Here is a 17,480-nt window from a genome sequence, read left to right as displayed (position 1 = left end):
ATGTTTTAGTTTTTGTTGTTAGAGATAGGGTCTCGCCCTGTCACCCAGGTTGGAGTGGTGTGATCATAGTTCACTGCAACCTCCAATTCCTGGGCTCAAGCAATCCTCCTGCTTTAGCCTCCTAAGTAGCTGGGACTGCAGGCATGCACTCCTATGCCTGGCTAATTTATTTTATTTTTATTCTCGTAGAGATAGGGTCTCACTATGTTGCCCAGGCTGGTCTCAAAACCCCTAGGCTCAAGCAGTCCTTCTGCCTTAGCCTCCTAAATAGCTGGGACTGCAGGCGTGCACTCCTATACCCGGATAATTTGTTTTATTTTTATTCTTGTAGAGATAGGGTCTTACTATGTTGCCCAGGCTGATCGCAAAACTCCTGGCCTCAAGCAATCCTCCCAACTCAGCCTCCCAGAGTACTGGGATTACAGGCATGGGCCACCTTGTCTAGCAAACTATTTCCTTTTATACCCACTTATAGAGACCCTACCCATATAAAAACTTCAGACCCCAGATATCATAGATCCTTCAAATAGGAACTAAACTCCTACATTTTTGTAAGACCACTTTCCAAATTAACATGACAGTCCTGATAAAGTGATTCACATCTTATTTTCTATGCCAAACTTACCATCTCAATGATTTTCTCAGAAAGCTAGGATAGGGTCCTGCCTTACTCTAATTCTTGGGACTGAAGTCTGCTTTTTTTTTTTTTTTTTTTCTTTTTTTGAGATGGAGTTTTGCTCTTGTCTCCCAGGCTAGAATGAAGGAGTGCAATGGCCACTATCTTGGCTCACTGCAACCTCCGCCTCCCAGGTTCCAGTGATTCTCCTGCTTCAGCCTCCCTAATAGCTAGGATTACAGGTGCCCGCCACCATGCCCAGCTAATTTTTATATTTTTTGGTAGAGATGGGGTTTCACCATGTTGGCCAAGCTTCTCTCAAACTTTTGACCTCCACCCACTTCAGCCTCCCAACATGCTAGGATTACAGGCATGAACCACTGCGCCTGGCCTGTAGTGTGGTCTTAAACTACTATTAACTGGGGAGGACAGGCTAACTGATGGTAGGCATTCCTGCTGCAAACTATATACCAGTCTATGTACCAAAATTGCTAATTCTAGATTGCTAATTACTATGCTCAACCCACCTGATAGAATGTATCTTGCTATACTCTAATCCATTTCTTCTTCCATCACTAGTTGCTCCCCTGAACTTTCCATTATTTATCACTAAACATGCCAATTGTGCTCTACTTGCTAGGATGGACTTTCTATCATTAACAGCTGGTTCCTCTATAACAGCTGCCTACCCCAATAGATATAGTCCCTGGAACCAACTCCTCAAAGTCTTCCCAAGTCCATTGCTATCAGATAACTATTCAATGACCAGCTAATTGACAAAATAAAACCATCATCAGAATAGCACTCTCAAATTCAATAGAAAACAGATTCCAAATAAACAAATATGCAAAAATTGACAAATATCCATCAGAGGAGAGTACTCTTAAATTCCCACTACTAAATTTTAAATCTTCCTAAACTACATTTTTTTCCTCTGTATTTTCATATCTTGATGGAAGACTTGTCCCTGCTCCTCTTAAAGATGAACCCCTCTACTTATGCTCTAGCTATCTTACCCTCTTACACTTCAAGAACATAATTTCTTCAACTGTTCCCTATTTCTCTCTCTTACACCATCCATCTTCCTGTTTTTACCAAATTATTCCCACTGGCATGTAAAAATGCTTTCTTATCCTGAATCTTCAAAAAAAAATCCTTTTCAACCATATATTCAGTTTCAGCTTCATTTCCTACCATTTCTAAACTCCCCTTCATGGAAAACTTCTCAAGTTGTTCAAACCAGATAACTCCCCTTCTTTACCTCCCTTTTAATTTTCAATGCCTGTTAACTTGCCTCTTTTTTTTTTTTTTTTTTTTTTTTTTGGAGATGGAGTCTCACTCTGTTGCCTAGGCTGGAGTGCAGTGGCAAGATCTTGGCCCACTTCAACCTCCACTCCCAAGTTCAAGCGATTCTCCTGCCTGAGCCTCCCAAGTAGCTGGGATTACAGGCGTGCACCACCACACCCAGTTAATTTTTGTACTTTTAGGAGAGACGAGGTTTCACCATTTTGGCCAGACTGGTCTTGAACTCCTGACTGCAAGTGATCCGCCTGCCTCAGCCTCCCAAAGTATTCAGATCACAGGCATGAGCCACTGCACCTGGCTCAATTCATGTTAACTTGGATCATTCTATGACTACTTGGTTGAAACTTTTCCTAAGCTCACCAAAGATCATCCTACTATCAAAAGAAATCGAGATTTCTCTTGTCTTCACTTACTTTAATATTCAACAATTTTTCATTCCTCTACAAAGAGCTCAGGTGGAGGAAGACTTGGCCACAGAGTGTGAATAATAGAGTAGGGGGATATGGAAAGAGAAAGACTGACTTGGAACAGATCACATAACAAAGTAGTGAGTCAGGAGATTGCCAAGCACCAGGGAACTACATGGAAGCTAAATTGAAATCTTAGTCAGGGTGGGCTTCTATAGCAAAATACCATATGCTGGGTGATTTAAACACAAGATTTAATTCTCACAGTTCTGTGGGCTGTAAAGTCTGAGATCAGGGTGACCAAATGGCTGGGTTCTGGTGAGGGCCATCATGGCTTGAAGATTGTTGCCTTTAGCTGTATCTCGCATGGGAGTGGGGGAGAGAGAGAGAGAGACAGCACACTCTGGTCTCTTTTTATAAGGATGCTAATCCCATCATGAGGGCCCTGCCATCACAACCATATCTGAAGCTACCTCCCAAAGGCCCTACCTCCTATAATACCCTCACATTAGAGGTTAGGGCTTCAGCAGATTAATCTGGGGAGACACAAGCATTCCATCCATACAGTGTCTGAAGGCCATGCCTTCCTCTTCAAGTAAATAACATCCCTCACTAAGATGCCCCATTGCTGTTTTTCTTCTCACTGTATAGTGATGTCCTTCCATTTTCAGATATCTGCGTTATCATCCATTTATCATTCATGAAAAGAGTCATCATCCTAAAACAGTGTTGAGCCCCCATGTGAATGATATCCTGTGTGAAAATCCCTGTTTTCATCAGTCTAGTACTTTTTTAATTCTTTACACCCTGAGGAGTGGTAGTGGTATGGAAAAGAAAGCCCAGCATCAACACTTGAGTAGAACTGGACAGTGATAAAATCCTATACCAATTCACTCCCTATTTGAGACACTCAAAACCATCTCCTGGTTTTCCTCCTACCTCACTAGCAGTTCTTCCTCAGTGTTTTTGCTTTTCCTCTTCTACCTAACATTTATGTGGGCTCATATTTAGGGATTCTTGGTTTGTTTGTTCTCTCCCCCTTGGGAATATCACTCAATCCTGTATACGTATGTGTTTGTACATATGTGTGTGTGTGTCTGTGTACAAAAACATGCATATATATATGTGTGTATATATATATATATATATAATTAAATGTATATATTTAGCTCAGATGTCTCTCATGTGCTATGGATTCATAGATCCAAATTCTACTTGGTTTCTCCAAATGCACAGCCATTAGATACCTTAAACTAAGTAAGTCTATAATGTTATAATGAACTCTCTATCTCTCCCCTAAATAACTTTCTCATCTCTTCTTCCCATCTCAAGGAAGGCACCAACACGGCCCAGTTTTTTCAAGCCAAAACCTGGGATTCATCCTCTATTCACCTTTCACTGGTGTCTTATATCCAGCCCAACAAAAAGTCGAATTGATTCAGTCTGCAAAATATTTCCCAAATCTCTATCTCCATTTCCCAAGTCTCCATTTCACAAATTTGTATCTCCACTGTTACTGATCTAGTCCAATCTGTCATCTCTTCTATCACCTGATTTCTTCTCACTGATTCCCTCTTGCTCTCCTATAAATAATTCTCCGCTATGCAGCCAGAATGCACTTTTCAAAACACAATTGAAATGTAACTCACCTACATAAAATCCTTAATGACTCCCCATTGCACATAAAGTACAATCCAGATTTCCTTCCTTGATATTCTAGAGAAACTGAACAATTGTTCCTGGCTTCAGGCTGAAAGACTTTGGGACTTGAACAATGTAACATTTTTCTTTCTCCTGGGAAAAGACAGAATTAATACAATGTCATCATTATTCCTAAAAAATAACACAGCAAGGCCTACTTTATACTCCAGGGAAATATATGTGTATATATAATATATATTTTATAGATACAATAGATCTATATTTAATAGATATAATGTATATACACCTATATACACATGAATATATACATGTATATAGACATATTTAAACATATATACATGTGTAATACATATACAAAATATGTTACATATATGCATATATATAATTTATATGTAATATAATTATATATTAATTATAAATATAATTTATATATAATTTATTATGCATATAGATATCGATATCTATAATTTTATATATATACATGCTAAGAGAAATAAAATATGCAAAGCTTTGCAAAATTCTCTGATATTTTTGTGCAGAAATGATACAAGTTTGCTATATCAAGGTTTTTATTAGATAATAGAGAAAAATACTACCTTTATCGGTTAGAATGCTTTAAGCTACAAGTAACTGAAAACACGACAAAAAATGGCTTAAGCAAAAAGACATTTACTATTTCACATAATAATCAATCCCAGGGTGAGCTGATTCAGAACTCCAGTGAATTTAGGACTGCAACATATTCACTCTATCAGTTTTTGATCTCAAGCGTCCTCATGATGGTCAGGAGAAACCTCTAACAGCTGCAAGTGTCACTCCCTCATAGAACAAATCCAAAGACCCCAAAAGGAATATTTCTTTAGTGTGCCTGTTCTTATCAAAAGGAAGAATCTTCTTTAGTCACCCATCTATAAGACTATCCCTCACCTATTATTCAGAATTTCCTCACATGCCAGCAACTAAGACAATCCACTCAAAGACATTGGGATTATGATTATTTTAGACCAATTGTTACAGGACCACCAGGTCCATATGCTTGCTGTGCAGTAACAGACCAATACACTGAGACAGCAGAGTTAGCAGCAGAGAGTTTAATGATTAAGGGACAGTTGAGCAAGGACATGGGAAAAACCTTCAAATCCATCTCCATGAGGAGTTCTGGGCTGGGGTTTTTAAGGGAATTATAGAGACTGAGGGGCTGGAAAATTGGGATTGCTGACAGGTCAGGGGAAGAGATGACATCATCGGGATGTGGAAACTGCATTCTTTAGTGTTTGAGGACTTCATGGGGTCCTTCAGACCTGCTGGCATCAGTAGTTTCACATCAATGGAACAATACTGCAGTCATAGCTGAAGACTGGGCTTGCCTAGACCACAAGTTGGTCATGCCAAGAGTGCCTTTGTTCACTATGTATAAGGATGAAGAGATGAAATAAGTGGATTATTCAGAAGCATGGATGACCTGGGAAAGATTATGAGGCAATGTGGATTTCGGAGGATGAGAGAAAGGAGAGAAATATAAGTTGTCCATTCCTTTCAACTTGCCACATCTTAGCATAGCTCATCATCAATTTAAATTGTCAGTGTCTGATTAGATCGTCTTTACTTTCAAAGGTCATCACTCCTACATAACTCATGTATGCCTACAAATTATTTTCTATTTTCATCCATAAAAGTAAAGGAATTAACAAATAGAATGACCTATAGATGTGTATATGCATGAGTGTGTGTGTGGAGAGAGATGACAGAGGGAATAAACTTAAGCCTGGTGATGGTGGCTCATACATGTAATCCCAGCAATTTGAGAGGCCCAGCCATATGGATCGATTGAGGTCAAGAGTTCAAGACAAGGCTGGTAAACACGGTGAACCCCACCTCTACTAAAAATACAAAAATTACCCAGAAGTTGTGGAGGGCACCTGGAGGGCTCCTGTAATCCCAGCTACTCGGGAGGCTGAGACAGGAGAATCGATTGAACCCAGGAGAGAGAGGTTGCAGCAAGCAAAAGGTAATCATCCCTGAACTTGAACCTGAAATACCTGTTGTATTTACAAATTCCCAAATAACTTGGCTCATGCTCCTCTGGCTTTGTTTTGAACACTCTTTCTCTTACTGACTACAGTATAGCTGCATTACCAGGCAGATCCTGATGCATTTATACCATAAAGCCTAGAAAGTCATTTTATATACTTTTATTATTATATTTTGAAGTTATTATATTTTGTCTCCAGTCACTGTTGCTTAAGTAGTTAAGTCAAACAGTAAAGCATAAAGATAGTAGTGTTAGCAGCAGAGGCCCCAGCGGGCCCCAACTGGTCCCAAGCAGCAGAGGCGACAGAGCTGAATGGCTCCCTGAGCGCTGGATGCCTCACCTGGAGGCCATCAGCAAGCTGGGCTGCTAGCACATGCTGAAAGAGGCAGTGAGGCCAGAGCACCAGCCAGTGCCCCTGAGCAGGCCTGCAGCTGCCCTGCCTGCTACTCTGCCTGGCTGACCCAGTGAAGCAGCTATGTTGCCTGGGGAATATACCCTGGCGTTCGTCGTTGCATGCCAGGAAAATTTAAGACACAGACACACACCAGGAATTGTGGAATGGGGGTTTAATAGGCAGAAGAGAAGAGAAAGAGAAACAGCTCTTTTTATAGAGAGAGGGGTCTCCAAGCAGAAAAGACCGGCTGGTCAGCCAATGCTCCCAATTTTACTATAGTCAGGTTTGAGGAGGCAGTGTCTGATTTACACAGGGCTCACAGATTGGTTCCATTGTGAGTGGAGAAGGCTGGACACCCCACCCTAATCTCATTATGCAAATGGACTTTCCAGTTGATACCGGCACCATCTTGTCTGCTCCTTACTGTACATGTAGCTGCCAGAGAAGGGAAGATGGAGCCCCATCTTGAACATGTCTAGTCCCTAGTTCCTGCCGGCATTCACCCCTACAAGCTTCCAACTTGCTTGTCTAAGTCTGCAGCTCAACTTTACAGGCTGCTCTTTGTTAGAAAATGATTTGGGGTTGCTTTTCCTTAAAAAGAAAAGCCTTACCAAGGATTCCCATACTCTTACTATTAGCCTAAATAATTGCTTCTTTATCACCAGCAGAGGGTGAGGCACTCTGACTGCACACCTGCTGGGCCTAGGCCTGCAGCACACCAGGTGGCCCCCAGAGGCTCTAGAGAGCAGGCAGCCATGGGAAGTCTGCAAGGTGCTGTACAGGGTACTCTGCAGCTGTCCCACCTTGCAGTGGGTTTAGGAGACACTTCATTCATTCCCTACCTGGACATCGTGTGTTTCCATTGACGAAGAAGAGTCAAATTCTGTAAAATATTTGAAGAGATTTATTCTAAGCCAAATTTGAGTGACCATGACCAGTGACACAGCCCTCAGGAGACCCTGAGAACATGTACCCAAGGTGGTCGGGGAGCAGCTTGGTTTTATACATTTTAGGGAGGCATGAGACATCAAGTACATTTGAGAAGTACATTGGCTCGTTCCAGAAAGGCGAGACAACTCGGGGTGGCGGGGCGCAGGGGATGTGGCAGAGCTTCCAGTTGATAGGTAGATTTAAAAATTTTTTGGCTGACAATTGGTTAAGCTTATGTAAAGACCTGGGATCAATAGAAATGCTACAAGAGGTTGTGGAGACCAAAGTTTTATCATGCAGATGAAGCCTCCAAGGTAGTGGGCTTCAGAGACAATGGGTTGTAAATGTTTCTTAGACTTAAGATTTCTGTTGATGTTAATGCTGGAGAACTCCATTCAGACGGTTGGGGGGGGGGCGGTGCTTAGAATTTTAGTTGTGGTTTACACCATTAGCTCAGAAGTTCATTGATAATATCCCTCAAGTCTGACAAGTGGTGACCACTTCCGGTGGTGTTACTGCAGCTCAGACCTAAGTTCTTTGGCTCACTCATAAGTAAAAATCAACACCAGCTCAAATAGGAATTTATTTTAGGCAAGGTTTAACAGCCTTGTAGCTCTAGCAGCACAAGAGAGCAGAGTACAGAAAAGGAGTCCTGATGTTAGCACCCAAAAGGGCCCTGCTCTTGTCATTTTAAGGAAATTGAGGCAGGAAAAAGGAGCAATGGGTAGACAATGTTTAGGCAGGGTCTTCTCTGCACCTACAAATGAGGTCTCGTGGCCAAACATGAGGCACATGTATCAGAGGCATTTAAATTCCATCTTGAATAGGCGCTGGGCACTAAGTACAGGTCACAAATACCTTGCTGATAAAAAGGAAGTGGTAAAAAAGCCATCCTCCTGGCTATACCAAGACCCTTCCTTCAAGGTCCTTACTCCTGAGAGACCCTGGACTGTTGGATTAATTATCTCTTCATTTCTTTGGATGGGAAAAGAAATCACTGGTTAAAGCTTTATCAACAGACATTATCAGCTCTTTAATGATTGCAGAATAGGGTACTTTATTTTCTAAAGAAGAGAGAGTTCCTGTTGCCCACTGCAGGGAGGCCACCATCAGGACAGCGAAGATTATAACACTGCAGAAGACCCTGAAAGTGCTCACCTTTCTCATGTTCTTCATCTTCCTCACTTCCTTCTTCCTGAACTATTCCCATGCCATGGTGGCCACCACCTGGTTCCTTAAGCAGATGGTCCTGGAGCTTTCAGAGAACCTGAAGAGGCTGATCAAGCACAGGTCTTGCACTTGTACCCACTGCATCAGCAGCACAGACTCTCGACCTGGTTGGATGAGAGGTTCAACCTGACCATGCAGCTGCGGGTGACTGCCCAGAACGTGCTCTTGGATGATGACACCTACCGATGAAGGCAGAGGCTCCAGAGAGAGAAGAAGCCCAATAACTTGAACAACACCATCCAGGAGTTCAGAGTGGTACCTGGGAATGTGGACCCTGTGCTGGAGAGGAGGTTTGTGGGCCGCCTGCACTGTGCCATTGTGGGCAACTTGGGCAACCTGATGGAGTCTTTGTATGGGCCTAAGATAGACAGTCACAATTTTGTGCTCAGGATGAAAAAGGCACCCACAGCAGGGTTCAAAGCCAATGTCGGGAGCAAAACCACCCACTATCTGGTATACCCTGAGAGCTTCTGGGAGCTGGAGTAATATCAGCATGGTCCTGGTGTCCTTCAAGACCATCGACTTAGAGTGGGTGGTGAGTGCCACCACCATGGGCACCATTTCCCATACCTACACCCAGGTGCCTGCGAATATCACTGAAACAGGTTAAGATCCTGATCCACCACCTGGCCTTCATTTCAAGTATGTCTTCAACAATTGGCTGCAGAGCCAGGGGTGGTAACTAACCACTGGCATCCTCTTACTTATCTTCTCCATGCCCGTCTGCGATGAGGTGGACTTGTACAGCTTTGGGAAGACAGCCAAGGGAACTGCACCACTACTGTGAGAACATCCCATCTGTGGGGGCTTTTTGCAAGACGGAGGTGCATGACACAGACTTTGAGTCCAACGTGATGGCCTCATCAATAAAATCCAGATCTTCAAGGGCAAAAGATGGAGTGAAGGGTTGAGGATGGACACACCCTCATGCCTCTGCATTTCCAGCCCCAGAATATTCCCGGGGCCAGTCCATCCAGGAGCTTGGAGGGCCAGCCTTGGGTGTGTGCCCATGTTCCCCTGGCAGCATCTTGCACCCAGCCATTGCCAGCATCTACTCAGCAAGGTCACTAAGGTCTGCCAGCCTGACAGAGTAGGTCTCAGGACCTGTCTTGGGTGGGGACAACGTATCCCTACTGCTGCCCCAGGGCTGGGGAGGCACTAGGAAAGTTTCAACCTCCGCACATTAAAATCATTTTGGCTCCTGGGGTGGGTTTGGGGAACAAATGTGGAAGACACCCATATTCTGAGAGACGTGACACCCATATTCTGAGAGACATGGGAAGGAGAGCCAGCCTATAAGGTCCTAGGATCAAGGTTAAACACTGCATTTGACCTCAGTGCCCACATGGATTTTCCTTTCTTTTCTGCACTAAAGCTTTTGAATAAACTTTTATTCCTGCTCTGAAACTGACCTTTGTCTCTTTTTCTTTCTGTCTCTTTTTCTGTCAAATTCTTTCTTCTTAGGTAGTAAGAATTGAGGTTACTGCAGACCTGCATGAATTCACTGCAGGTAACTCAGATATCTTCCACCAGTAACAAGAGGAGTAACAGAAACCCTAGTGACCACACAAACTCAAGAAAATCATATAGAGCATAGAAAGAAACACTGAGACTCTACCACCCTATCTCCAACAAGGATCAGATGAAAACCAAGAAGAATTACTCCCTATGCCAAAAGGCAGGCAAAAGGATCCCAGTGGCATCTACCAACACCTTGGACAAGTACAGTTCTCGCTAGTGAAATCCCCTGCAGTTCTCATAGGCACTCAGCCCAGCTGAGGGAACTGCTTAGAGTCCACACAGCTGTTCTCCTCAAGAGAAGGAACCCACAATGTATCCTACCCCTGCAGCCCACTGCATAATGTTATTGAGGAACTGGAACCACTGCAGAAAAGCAAGTAGAATCACTTGCTCTAGGACCAAGTAGTCATGTCACCCCTTCATGTGGAAGGCTAAACCACCTTTGAGCCACTCCCACCCAGTAGCCCAACATCTCAAAGATACACTATGAGGATGTTACATCCTTTTCTACGGAGCCAAACAGTGGTGGAATTGCTCCACATACCTCTTCCCTCTTCCGCTCAGCCAAAGCTGAAGCTTCACATTCTCTCCTGGGGAAATGGTGCTTTGTAGAACAACTCCGCCTACCTCTCTCAGCCACAGCTGCACCTTGCCCCTAGGGGCCTAAGTTGAAACTGTGCACTGCCTCCTGAGGAAACAGTACTTTGGCAGAGCCATGCATCCCAGGGAAACTGTGCCTGTGCCAACCATGGCAGTCATGGCCCGTGGGTCTGAGCTGAAGTGGCACATTACCCTCTGGGTAATTAGTGCCTTGGCTGAGCTGAGCAGCTGCATATTGCAGCACTGAGCTGACACAGTACTTCACATCCCAGGGAAGCAAAACAGTGACTGAGCTGAGACACCTCAGGATACAGGCCAAACTACTCTAGTAGCCTGCTTCCCCAGAAATGGACTAGTTCCCCAGAGTATGAGTGGCTGAGATACCCCTCTCTCCAAGGAGTGGAGACATCACTGTGCTGTTCCCTGCCCCCAAGGTCCAAACAACAGCCTTGCTTTCCCATTCCAGGGTACTTGGTGCTGCTGCACCTGGCCTCACAGAATGAGGAATACTGCTGAGCCCCACAGTCTCAGGGTCTAGAGTCACTTCTACAGAGTGCCTAATCCCCAGAGACCTAAGTTGCCACTGAGCCCTGTTGGTTTAGGCTCCCAAATTACAGCCATGCCTTGCACTCTGGGCTCAAACTTTCCAGAGTTGGGCAAGGTCTATGCCTTGCCCCCTAAGGATAGAATAACAGCTACATTGTGACCCCTGGACCAAAACTGCTAGGTGGTGCTTCAGAGTCACAGATCCTGGTGCTATAGGCAACCTACATCTAGCACTTCCAAAGAGTAAACCCTATACCCTAAGACCTGGAGATAGCAATTCCAAAAATGAACCAAATAAAAATCCTGCAGCTGAAGATTCAATAAATGAAATATGAGATATGGTAAAGATCTTCAACAACTGACTTGACCAAAGAGAAGAAAGACTTTCTGGACTTGAACACAGGTCATTTGGAATTACTGAATCATAGGAAAAAAATTTTAAAAAGTGAAGAAAGCCTATAAGACTTATTGGACACCATTAAGCGAAAAACATTTATATTATGGAAATTCCAGAGGAAGAAAAGTTGAGAAAAGGCATAGAAAACTATTTAATGAAATAGGTGAAGACCTCCCAAGTCTTGGAAGAAATATGGACATCCAGATCCAAAAGCTCAAAAGTTCTTAAATGGATTCAACCTAAAAATGTCCTCCCTAAAACACATTGTAGTCAAAGTTTCAAGAGTCAAAAACAACAAATGAATTTTTAAAAATAGCAAGAGGAAAGCATCAAGTTACATATAAAAGAATCACCATTAGACAAATAGCAGATTTCTCAGCAGAAACCTCAAAGGCCAGGAATGAATGGGATGATACATTCAAAATACCAAAAGAAAAAACAATTGTTAGCCAAGAATACTATATCCAGTAAAGCTATCCTGCAGAAATGAGGAAAAAAAATAGTATTTGCCAGACAAGCAAAAACTGGGGGAATTTGTCACCATTATACAACCAATGCAAGAAATTATCAAAGGAGTCATGCATCTGGAAACAAAAACACAATAATCAGCATCGCAAAAACACACAAAAATGTAAAACTCACCAATAGAGCAGATACACAAAGGAAAAAGATAAAAGAAAAAATGTTTATCATTACATAAAATCACCAATCTGCAAAAGTAAATAATAAGATAGAAAACAAGGAACAAAAGCTATGTAAAATAACCAGAAAACAATAAACAAAATCACAGGAGTAAGTTGTAATCTATCAATAACAACTTTGAATGTGAATGGATTAAACTCCCCTCTTAAAAGATATAGACAAGCTGAATGTATAAAAAGGAAAACATGGACCCAACTACATGCTTCTTATAAAAAGCAGACTTCATCTATAAAGACATATAGAGACAGAAAGCGGAGGGACGGAGAAAGATATTCCATGCTGATATGGTTTCGCTTTGTCCCCATTCAAATCTCATCTTGAGTGGTAGCTCCCATAATCTGTATATGTCATGGGAGGGACCCAATGGAAGGTAATTAGATCATGGGGATGGGTTGTTCTCAACCTCTTCTCATGATAGTGAATAAGTCTCACGAGATCTCATGGTTTTATAAAGGGCAGTACCTCTGCACATGCTCTCTTGCCTGCCACCACATAAGACATGTTTTTACTCCCCCTTCTGCCTTCTGCCATGATTGTAAAACCTCCCCAGTCACGTGGAACTGCGAGTCCATTAAACCTCTTTTTCTTTATAAATTATCCAGTCTTGGGTATTTCTTCATAGCAGTATGAAGATGGACTAATATAGTAAATTTGGTATTCATGTAGAGCAGGGTACTGATGCTGAGATTCCAAAAATGCAGAAGCAACTCTGGAATTGCATAACGGGCAGTGGTCGGAATAGTTTGGAGGGCTCAGCAGAAGACACGAAAATGTGGGAAAGTTTGGCATTTCCTAGAGACTAATGAATGGCTTTGACCAAAATGCTGATAGTGATATGGACAATGAAGTCCAGGTTGAGGTGGTCTCAGATGAAGATGAGGAACTTGTTGGCAACTTGAGCAAAGGTGACTCCTGTTATGCTTTAGCAAAGAGACTGGCAGCATTTTGCCCTTGCCCTAGAGATCTGTGGAACTTTGAACTTGAGAGAGATGATTTAGGGTATCTGGTGGAAGAAATTTCTAAGCAGTAAAATGTTCAAGATGTCACTTGGGTGTCATTAAAAGCATTCTGTTTTATTCATTAACAAAGTTATGACTTGGAATTGAAACATATTTTTAAAGGGAGGCAGAGAATGAAAGTTTGAAAAATTTGCAAACTGATGATGTGATAGAAAAGAAAAATCCATTTTCTAAGAAAAATTTCAAGCTTGCTGTCAAAATATGCATAAGTAATGAGGTTCCTAATGCTAATTTCTAAGACAATTGGGAAAATTTCTCCAGGGCATGTCAGAGGTCTTCACAGCAGCCCCTCCCTTCACAAGCCAGGAGGTATAGGAGGAAAAAATGGTTTTGTGGGCCAGGCCCAAGGCCTTGCTGCTTTGTGCAGTCTCAGGACTTGGTGCTAGCCATGTCCCAGCCATGGCTATAAGAGGCAAATGTACAGCTCAGGCCATTATTTCAGAAGGTGCAAGTCCCAAGTCTCAGCAGCTTACATATGGTGGTGTTGAGCCTGAAGGAATACAGAAATAAGAATTGAGGTTTGGTAACTCTGCCTAGATTTCAGGGGATGTATGGAAATGCCTAGATGTCCAGGTAGAGGTGTACTACAGGGGTGAAGCCCTCATGGAGAACCTCCGCTAGGGCAATGCTGAAGGGAAATGTAGGGTGGGATCCCTCACACAAAGTCACCACTGGGACATGGCTTAGTGGAGCTATGAGAAGAGGTCCACCATTCTCCAGACCCCAGAATAGTAAATCCACCAACAGCTTGTGCCGTGCACCCAGAAAAGCTGCAGACACTCAACATAAGCCTATGAAAGTAGCCAGGAGGGGGCTGTAGTCTGTAAAGCCACAAGGGTGGAGCTGCCCAAGACCATGGCAACCCACCTCTTGCATCAACATGACCTGGATGTGAGACATGAGGTCAAAGTAGATCATTTTGGAGCTTTAATATTTGACTGACCTGCTAGATTTCTGACTTGTATGGGGCCTGTAGCACTGTCATTCTGCCTGATTTCTTTTATGTGAAATGTGTGTATTTACTCAATGCTTGTACTGTAGCCTGTACCCTCATTGTATCTAGGAAGCAACTAACTGGCTTTTAATTTTACAGGCTCATAGGCAGAAGGGACTTACCTTGTCTCAGATGAGACTTTGGACTGTGGACTTTGAGTTAACATTGAAATAAGTTAAAACTTTGGGGGATTGTTGGGAAGGCATGATTGGTTTTGGAATGTGAGGACATGAGACTTGGGAGGAGCCAGGGGTGGAATGATACTGTTTGGCTATGTCTCCACCCAAATCTCATCTTGAATTGTAACTTTCATAATCCCCACATGCCATGAGAGGCACCTGGTGAAAGATAATTTAATCACTGGGGAAGATTTTTCCTGTGCTGTTCTCATGATAGTGAATACGTCTTATGAGATCTGATAGTTATGTAAAAGGCAGTTCCCCTGCATATGTGCTCTTGGCTGCTGCCATGTAAGATGTACGCTTGTTCCTCCTTCACCTTTTGCCATGATTGTGAGGCCTCCCCAGCCATGTGGAAATGTGAGTCCCTTAAACCTCTATTTCTTTATAAATTACCCAGTCTTGGGTATTTCTTCATAGCAGTAAGAAAACTGACTAATCCACATGCAAATGGAAACCAACTGTGAGCAGGAATAGCTATATATTTATAAGATAAAGCAGACTTAAAGTGAAAAGCTGCCAAAAGAAACAAGGTTATTATAAAATGATAAAGGGATTAATTTAGAAAGAAGACATAATAATTATAAATATATATGCATCCAACATTGGAGCACCCTAATATTTAAAGCAAATATTATTAGATATAAAAAGAGAAAGAGGCTCCATTACAATAATAGTTGGGGATAGCAACACCTCGCTCTTAGTGATCATCTACACAAAAAATTAACAAAGAGATATTTAATTTAAGCTGCAGTTTAGATCCAATGGACCTAATGGACATTTAGAGCATGTTTCATCCAACAATCAGAGAATGCATATTCTTTTTTTCAGCACATGGAACATTTTCCAAAACAGACCACATGTTAGGCCATAAAACAAGTCTGAACAAATATTTAAAAAATGAAATCATATTAAGTATCTGTCCACAATGAAATAAAACTATAAATCAACAACAAAAAGAAACTATTTGTATAGTTTAAAAACTATACAAATTAAAACATTTCTAAAAACTATACAGATGTATAGAAGTCAAACAACACACTCCTGAATGATCAATGGATCAATGTAGAAATTAGAAAGGAAGTCTAAAAGTTTCTTGAATCAAATGAAAATAGAAACATATGATACCAAAACCAGTGGAATACATCAAAAGTAGTAAGAGGGAGGTTTATAGCAATAAACACCTACATCAAAAAAGTAGAAAGACTTCAAATAAACATAATAATACACCTCAAGGAAGTAGAAAAGCAAAAACAAAGCAAACTCAAAAGTAGTAGAAGAAAATAAATAATAAAAATCAGAGAAGAAACAAACAAAATTGAGATTAAAAAACCATTAGGTAGACTAACCAAAAAAAAAAAAAGACTCAAATTTTAAAAATCAGAAATGAAAAAAGAGACATTACTACTGACACCATAGAACTACAAAGGATCATTAGAGGCTACTATGAATAACTATACACCAACAAATTGGCAAGCCTAATGAAAATAAATAAATTCCCGGACATATACACCTACCAAGATTGAACCAAGAACAAATAGAAAACCCAAACAGACCAACTACAAGTAATTAAATTGAATTAGTAATAAAAAAACTGTCCCATCAAGAAAAGTCCAGGACCTGATGGCTTCATTGTTGAATTCTATCAAACATTTAAGGAATTCTTCTCAAACTCTTCAAATTGAAGAGGAGGGAATTCTTTCAATTTATTCTATGAGACCAGCATACCCTGATACCAAAACCAGACAAGGACACAACAAAAAAAGAAAACTATAGGCCAATACCTATGATGAGCATAGATGCAAAAATCCTCAACAAAATACCAGCAAACTGAATCCAGCAGCGCATTAAAAAGATCACTCACCATGATCAAGAGGGATTTACCCTAGGGATACAAGGATGGATTAACATATGAAAATCAATAAACAGGATACATCACATCAACAAAATGAAGGACAAAAGCCACTTAATCAGCTGTGGGCAGTGGCTCATGCCTGTAATCTCAGTACTTTCAGAGGCCAAGGTTGGCAAACTACCTGAAGTCAGGAGTTGGAGATGAGCCTCGCCAACACAGTGAAACCCCATCTCTACTAAAAATACAAAAATTAGCCAGGCGTGGTGACACATGCCTGTAGTCCCAGCTACTTGGGAGGCTGAGGCAGGAGAATTGCTCACACCCAGGAGGCAGAGGTTGCAGTGAGCTGAGATCACACTGTTGCATTCCAGCCTGGGGAACAGAGTGAGACTCTGTCCCCCACAAAAAACAAAAACTAAAAAATAACCCAGAAAAAGCCACCACTTAATCATTTCAATAGTTGCTGAAAAAATATTAATAGAATGCAACACTCTTCATAATAAAAATCTTCTTGGTATAGACTAGGTTAAAAAGAACATAACACAATAAAGGTTATTCATTTTCACCACTTTTATTCAATATGGTACTGGAAGTACTAACTGGACCAATAAGGCAATAGAAAGAATAAATGGATTCAAATTGTAAAGAAGAAAGTCAGCTTGTCCCTGTTTGCAGACAACATAATCTTATATAAAGAATGCTTTTAAAGATTTATCAAAATTCTCTTAGAACTAATTAACAAATTCAGTAAAGTTGCAGGATACAAAATTAACATACAAAAATGAGTAGTTTTTAATATCAACAACAAACTAGTGAAAAAAGAAATCAAGAAAGTAGTCTTATTTACAATAGTTACAAAAAAAAAAAAAAAGGAACCCTATGAAATGGTTTGGCTGTGTCCCCACCCAAATTTCATCTTGAATTGTAACTCCCACAATTCCTACTTGTTGTGGGAAGAATCCAGTGGAAGGTGAGTGAATTATGGGAGCAGGTCTTTCCTGTACTTTTCTTGTGATAGTGAATGAGTCTCATGAGATCTGATGGTTTTTAAAAGGGGAGCTTCTTTGTACAAGTTCTCTCCTCTTGTCTGC

General features: G+C 41.4%; 1 pseudogene; it reads left to right on the top strand.

Annotated features, from left to right (window-relative positions):
* The first annotated feature begins 7,171 nt into the window (after nucleotides 1-7,171).
* LOC116537302 lies at nucleotides 7,172-9,738 on the top strand (annotated as a pseudogene).
* Nucleotides 9,739-17,480: the final 7,742 nt, after the last annotated feature.

Source organism: Sapajus apella, unplaced genomic scaffold, assembly GCF_009761245.1.
Source record: "Sapajus apella isolate SASKATOON/1434 unplaced genomic scaffold, GSC_monkey_1.0 scaffold108, whole genome shotgun sequence".
NCBI classification, from domain to species: Eukaryota; Metazoa; Chordata; class Mammalia; order Primates; family Cebidae; genus Sapajus; species Sapajus apella.
Note: the sequence above shows the minus strand (reverse complement) of the source record. Positions and strands in the feature narration are given on the sequence as shown.